The sequence below is a fragment of the Arvicola amphibius genome, chromosome 11 (assembly GCF_903992535.2).
Source record: "Arvicola amphibius chromosome 11, mArvAmp1.2, whole genome shotgun sequence".
Classification (NCBI taxonomy): Eukaryota; Metazoa; Chordata; class Mammalia; order Rodentia; family Cricetidae; genus Arvicola; species Arvicola amphibius.
In genome coordinates this window covers 113,776,672-113,784,025 of record NC_052057.2, presented here as the reverse complement: position 1 = coordinate 113,784,025, position 7,354 = coordinate 113,776,672, and positions in this window count along the sequence as shown.

Here is a 7,354-nt window from a genome sequence, read left to right as displayed (position 1 = left end):
GCACAATAGAAAAAAAAAGAGAGTGGCCTGATAAGGGGAGGCTGGCTTGGGAAGGAAGCCAGATCCTGCTAGGACTCGGCTAGGAGAGAAAAGCAGGGAGAGAGTATCATAAGAAGAAAATCGCGGCAGCAATGAAAAGAAACATGCATTGTTGCAACCCAGACCAGTTGAGGAAAACCAGCACTTCTCGTTGGCAGCATTGTTCTATCTTTAGGCTCAGCCTCGAGAGCCCTACATACACATGGCAGTGTGGGCTGCAGTTCACAGTGCTCTAGTCCAGAAGCCAGCAACCATGCCGCCTATCTTTCCTCGGTGAGTATTTGTCCACTTCTTCATTTTGGCTAACTTTGCTGCAACCAATACCAAAACACTTTCTCCTAGATTTTCCTACCCATATCCAACTGGAAGGACTAAAGACCACAAATCAATTGGGACTTGATTCATCTTCGGAACTTGTATTCATGTGTTGTGTATCCTATGGGAAGATTAAGGATTCGCCTATTTCCTGGTCACTCCCTTCCTAGTCATCCACATTGCTATTTTGTTAAATATTTCTTCCTACATTCAGGAGTCAGAATAGGATTGCATATCATGCCATACAGCTATAGATGTTTCTTGTATCTTAAAACATGGCACTAGGACAGTCTTATTGGGGACATGTCATAGTCCTGACCTCTGTGTTGTCTAGAATGTTATATTAAAAGTCACATGCAAGATTTGTTTATGTTTTTGTTTTTGTTTATCCCAACGGTTTCTCATGCAAGCCAGGTTGGCCTGAAACTCATGTATGTGCACTCTCCTGATCTCAAACTCGTGATTGCCCTGCCTTGACCCAAGTGTTGTAAATACATCTGTGTGCCACCACACCAAGGCTAGCTTTGTGTTTAACCTGAGTTCCCTTCCCCTTATCCCTTCTTTCTTCCCTCCCTGCTTAGAAGTTTAAAGGTAGACAAGCTAAAAATAGGAGATATACAATTATATCCTTTCCTTCCCCCCCTCTCTTAAAACTAAGTTTGGGAAAGATAGTGCTGTAGATAAGAGCACAGGCTGCTCTTCCAAAGGGCCAGGGTTGAGCTCCAAGGACCCACATGGCAGCTCATAACCATCTGTAACTCTAGCTTCAGGGGATCCAGTGCCTTCTTCTGACTTCTGTGGATACAGACATGTATGCAGCATTCACACACATAAAAATAAATAAATCTTAAAAAATGAAAAAGCTCTAGGCCTGGCTTGAGACGGCTCAGTACCTAGAACCCTTGGCTCCTCTTACAGCAGATCCAAGTTTGGTTCTCAACACCCACATGGGCACCCGCATAGTTGCTCAGAGATGCAGGTAACTCCAGCTCCAGAGGATCAGTTGCCATCCTTTGGTTTCTGTGGGCAGTGGCATGTACATGGTACACATCCATACACTCAGGCACAGACACAGAAAATAAAAATGACAGACTATTGTTAAGAGTTTAGATGATATAATTTCGATAATAATTTTAAGTGCTCAATCTGATAAATTTTGATAAATGTATGGAGTCAGATAACCAATCAATAATCATAAAATAGCATAATTCCATAACTCCTCAGAGCTTGTTCAGCATGCACTTTTTTATAGCACCCAGGACCAGTGCCCAGAGGTGGCACTGCCCAAGGTAGGTTGGACTCTCCCCCATCAATCAAGAAAATACAACACAGGACTGCCCACAGGCCAATCCATGGGGGTATTCTCTCAAAGTCTCCTCTTCCCAAATAACTCTGACTTGTGTCAAGTTGTCTCAAGGCAGGGGTCTGGAGACAGAAACTGATGCTACGACCATGGGCAAATGCTCCTCTCGAGCTTGCCTCACATGACATGCTCAGCCTCCCTTCCTGTAGAACTCAGGACCTCTGCCCAGGGGAGGTACCACCCACAGAGAGTTGGGTCTTCCAAATCCTTAATCAATTAAGAAAATGACCCACAGGCTTGCTCACATGTCAATCTGGTGACAGCATTTCTCAACTGAGGCTCCTTCTTCCCAAATGACTCTAGCTTGTGTCAAGCTGACCTAAATATAGCCAGCACATCTAGCACAGACCTAAATATGTAGAGGAATGTTAGCATATAAAAAAATAGTCACCTCGACATTCTCTTAGTTTTATTGCTCTTAATTCACACTTAATTGAACTCCGTCCAATGGGCATGCTGATGAATCACAAACCACTGAGTCGTCATCTATCATTTGCCCAGATATCAGGAGTCACTACCCAGAGTCGTCATCTTTGTTGACTTGCTATTTTTATAAATGCTTAATCAAAGGTGTGATTGAACCATGTTTCCAAAGACAAGTGGTGCTAATTAACATTATCTCATAGAACATTCTAAGATCAGAGAGAGAGAGAGACAGAGACAGAGGGAGGGGGACAGAGGGAGTAGAGAGAAGGAGCAATAAATGCTGTCTCCTAGGTCTGTTCTTCCTTCTTTGACAACATTTTGTGCCTGGGAGGTTACTGCCATGTTCTACTAAACTGGTGGAAACAGGAAGGAATAAGAAATCACTGAATGAGACTGTGGGGCAGGGGGTGGGGGACCCACAGGACTGAACATGGCAGCATAAAGATGCTGAGATGAAGAAAGGGTTTTTGAAGCCTTGCAGAGTGGTGCCAAGTACATATTTGGCCCTGCAACACGAAACTCTGATAACCGAGACCTGGTTCATAGCTCACCATGCAGTGTGGGAGATGGCCCAGTGATCATACAGAAGCGTGGGCTGGACCATGCAATGGCAGCAGCAGTACTGTTCGCTAGGAGGGGCATAAGCCAAAAACAAAAACAACACCACAACAAAAACAAAAAACAAAAAAAAAGAAAGAAAGAAAATAGTATTCTGAGGCCAGGGAAGTACGGAATTTAAAACAATATGTGAAAAAAAAAAGCTGGTAAAGTGCTTGTCATGTAATTATAAAAACGGTGCTCAAATACACAGAAAAAGCCGGAAAATAATTGTGCATAGGCCTGTAACCGCAGCTCTGGGAGTAGGGAGGGAGAGGGTTACAAGCAGATCCAGGATACTTGCTGCCACAAAGGCTGGCGGAAATGGAGAACTTCAAGAGTGCTCCAGGTTCCATGAGAGACCCGGTTCCAATACAATAATGGGAGAACAGTAGAGGAAGACACCTGGTGTGCCAGCTGGTTTAGAGTTATCTGAAAGGAGAGAATCTGAATTGAGATAATGCCTCCATAAGATCCAGATATAGGGCATTTTCTTAATTACTGATTAATGCCGGAGGACCCAGCCCATTGTGGGAGGTGCCATCCTTGTGCTGTTGGTCCTTGGTGCTATAAGAAGGCAGACTGAGAAAGCTACAGATAGCAGGTCAGTAAGCAGCGCCCCTCCATGGCCCCTGCATCAGCTCCTGCCTCCAGCTTCCCGCCCTGTGTGAGCTCTTGTAATGACTTTCTTGAGGGATGAGTGAACAGTGATGTTGAAGCCTAAGACAAAAAACCCTTTCTGGTGATGCTGTTTTATCACAGCAGTAAAGAAGACACCTGGGATCAGCCTCTGGCTTCTAGTTGTGTGCACAGGCATACAAATCACACACACACACACACACACACACACACACACAATATAAGAAGTGTAAAACCCAAAGTTGTTTTTCAGAGTTGTTTTAAGCAATGAGAGATTCATATATTAGAAATAGAGATCATTTTAAAAATTAAGTGGAGTCAATCAGAAATATTCAAGCAAATTTTTTGTTGTTTTATTTTTTTCGAGACAGGGTTTCTCTGTGTAGCTTTAGAGCCTGTCCCGAGTCTAGCTCTTGTACACCACGTTGGCCTCAAACTCACAGAGATTCGACTGCCTCTGCCTCCCATGTGCTGGGATTAAAGGCGTGCGCCACCACTGTCTGGCCACTCAAGTAAAAATTTTAAGATGTGAAAAATGCTATACGAGCCCAACATGGAACATACATTTTTACTGAGGGCTCAAATAACTTTTCACGAATTATATTACAACACAGTATTAAAGAAAAATTAAAATATGAGGGAACAGTAGGAAATAATTTTTACAAAGCTTTGTGGTAGGCATGGTTGGGTCAGTCTGCAGTCCTAACCTCAGAAGGGGAAGAAAGGCACATCAGCAGGTCCAGGTCGTCCTCAGCTACATAGAAAGTCCTTGGCTAGCCTGGTGTATATTAAACCTTACCTATAACTAAATAACTAAATAAATAAATAATCAAATAAAAACTTTCATGGTTAATTTGGAAGTTATGACATTTTCAGGTAAGCCAAAATGTCCTTGTCATTTAAGATATGCATATAGTTCAATAAGTGGTATTATTAATTTCACAAATAACAGAGGGCTGATGGTATTTGGGGGAGCAGTATTTAGGCAGAGAAAACCTCTGGCTAACAAAATGTCAATAAATCCATAAAGCTCAAAGTAGAGAAGTATAGAAAACAGAAACTTAAGAAAACTTGAAATTGATCTATCTTCTCATATATGGCAAGGGCTTTCTCTGAGGGACCCCCCCCCCAGGTTCATTTTCCATATATGTTATGTACCTCTCTCTGGCTTCAGTTTCCATAAAGTCAGTTGAAAGCTTGAAGATGCCCCAAACACAATGTGACTTGAGCAGGACTGAAGCTTCACAACTGCCTCCCCTGCCCCAAGTCAGCCAGACTCTGCTCTAATATCTTCATTAAGTCACCGGAAATCCTTTAGCTTTGAATTTGCACTGACAGTTTTAGCTCTACATAATAATTAAAAGGGGGCTGGAAACAGGCAGAACTGACCACTGTGAGGCATATCAAGTTCAACTAGCAGATTCGCCACCAGCTCTGAGTAGGTGGAACTAGGTAAGGGAAGTCCCTCCTCCAAGTGGATTCTCATGGCTCTCAGTTCCCACACAGTATCAGGTGATGCTCACCGTCCTCAACACTGAGGAGAAAGACCATTTGCCCGGGATCACGTGCCTATTAATCAACAGCCACTTCACATAATGTTGGAAACTTCTGACAGCTTGTTACTATTTTTATAAAGGTTTTTATAATAGCCAGGCAAGAGATGATGCTCCGTGATGGACCACTTGCTTAAGATACCATGAGTTCAATCCTTAGAACACCTTTCCCCACCCCCACCACAATAATCCATAAGTATTTAAATGATTCTATCAGCTCATACTTTCTCTTATTATTCTATCATTATTTAATGTCACTTATTACCACATACTGAAGTCTTTCTTAGAGCAATGATCTTTAAACTCATTTTCTTTTTTCCTTTTTGTTTGTTTTGTTTTTTGAGACAGGGTTTCACTGTGTAGCTTTGCAGCCTGTCCTGAAACTAGCTCTTCTAGACCAGGCTGGCCTCAAACTCACAGAGAACCACCTGCCTCTCCCTCCCAAGTGATGGGATTAAAGGCATGCACCACCACTGCCCAGCCTTAAACTCTTTCTCTAAGCCTTGGTCTTTTCTTCCTTGGGTAATAGATACGTTTCCTGTGGTAGAAATGTCCAAGTGCCTATTATTGTCTCCCCCAGTGATCCCACTGAGACCATGTAAAAGTAAATGCACCTCTAAATTCTTCCTAAAATCACCACAGAGCACTTTTCAATTTATTCTGATGTCACCAGACGTCCTGCTTTTGAGCTTTCTCTGCATAACATCCATCTCATTTTTTCTGATTGCTTGCTTGGTTGGTTGAGCGGTTGATTTCAACTTGAGATAGTCTAGACTACAGAGCTGAGCTTGGGTTTATTTGGTTGGTTGGTTGGTTGGTTGGTTGGTTGGTTGGTTGGTTGGTGTTGGCTTGAGGAAGCCTAGCCTACAGACCTGAGCTCGGGCTTTATCTCTGTGCTAGGGTGGAAATTCACAGCTACTCTATGACCTCACTTTCAAGTCTGTTTTGAAAGCAGGAGGCTTGATTGTGATGTTACTCTCTACGGCATCATGCGGTTACTTAGGCTCTCTGGCTTTCTGTGCTTGAGGGACTGTCTTTTTACTGAGTCTCCTGGGCGGTTAGTGTTAGATGCCCTTAATTTTCAGCTAGTTATCATCAACAGGAAGGAAAAGTCATGCACTCTATGGGTGAATTCTACAAGTGCCTGATCAGTATAGAAACTTAAAGGTCAACAAATAACTGATAGCCATTAGTTTAGATACTTGTAACTTTTATGGTGACTAATATTAAAATCCACTTTACACCAATGTTTTTTAACTGAGGAGCAAAATGGGTTAGATTTTGACTTTTATATAAACATTACAACATTTAGGAGTTGTATTTTTATTTATGCATTGTTTTGTTTGTTTTTGAAGCCAAATCTTATGTGTTAACTGGAGTTGACCTGGAACTTTTATGTATCCCAGGCTAGCCTTGAATTCACAGTACTCCTTCTGCCTTGGCTTCCTGAGTGTTGGGTTTACAATTGTGAACTACTATGCCTGGCTATTTAATATAACACCAGATGTTCTTTTAAAAATGAATAGAAATTTTTGAATACTAAATACTAAAATCGAGAATTTGCTATTATTAATGATCGGTGATATTGTAGAAGGCAGTTATTTCTTTTAAATACATCTGCATTATACCACATTCGGTGAACTTCTATTGGCTCATAATGATGTAATCGATATACTTTAAACCAAGTGGTCCCAGTCTAGTAATTCTTCCCCTTTAACCTCTGTATAGAGGTCTGTGCTAAAATCTTCTTGGAAAAGAGAGAATCCTTCAGTGTTTCCCCTAGTCAAGTGTGGATTCACAGCTTCTTAGAGGAAACAAAGTATAATCTACACATCAACACATAACCATTTAGACCCGTGGTTCTCAACCTTCCTGATGCTGTAATCCTTTAATACAGTTCCTCACGTTGTGGTGACCCCTCAACCATAAAATTATTTTCATTGTTACTTTATAACTAATTTTTCTACTCTTATGAATGGTAATGTAAATATCTGATGTGCAACCCCTGTGAAAGGGCCATGCCGACCCCAAGGGGTCTGTGACCCACAGGTTGAGAGCGTCTGGTTCAGCCATCACAAGGCCAGCAAAAATGAAGAAGCAAATGACAATCCTCCCTCGGCGTCAGCCCCGCCCAGCTTGGTCCACTGTACACGTGCCACGGGGAAGGCTCAGGTCGGTTCGTTCTAAAACGCCTTTCCTTCCTGTTTTCAGTAATCAGAGTGATAGGAAGCCATCGTCACCGCGGCTCCATTTCAAACAGTTGCAGAGGCACAAGCATGACGGATTCAAAATGCCACGCGGCCTCGCTCGGGTCCCGCCCCCAAATATGGACCCGCCCCAGGGCGGGGCCTATCCTACTATTCCCCGCCCCCTTCCCCACGTAACCCGGATATACACCCTTGCTCCCCTTTCACCTCGCGGC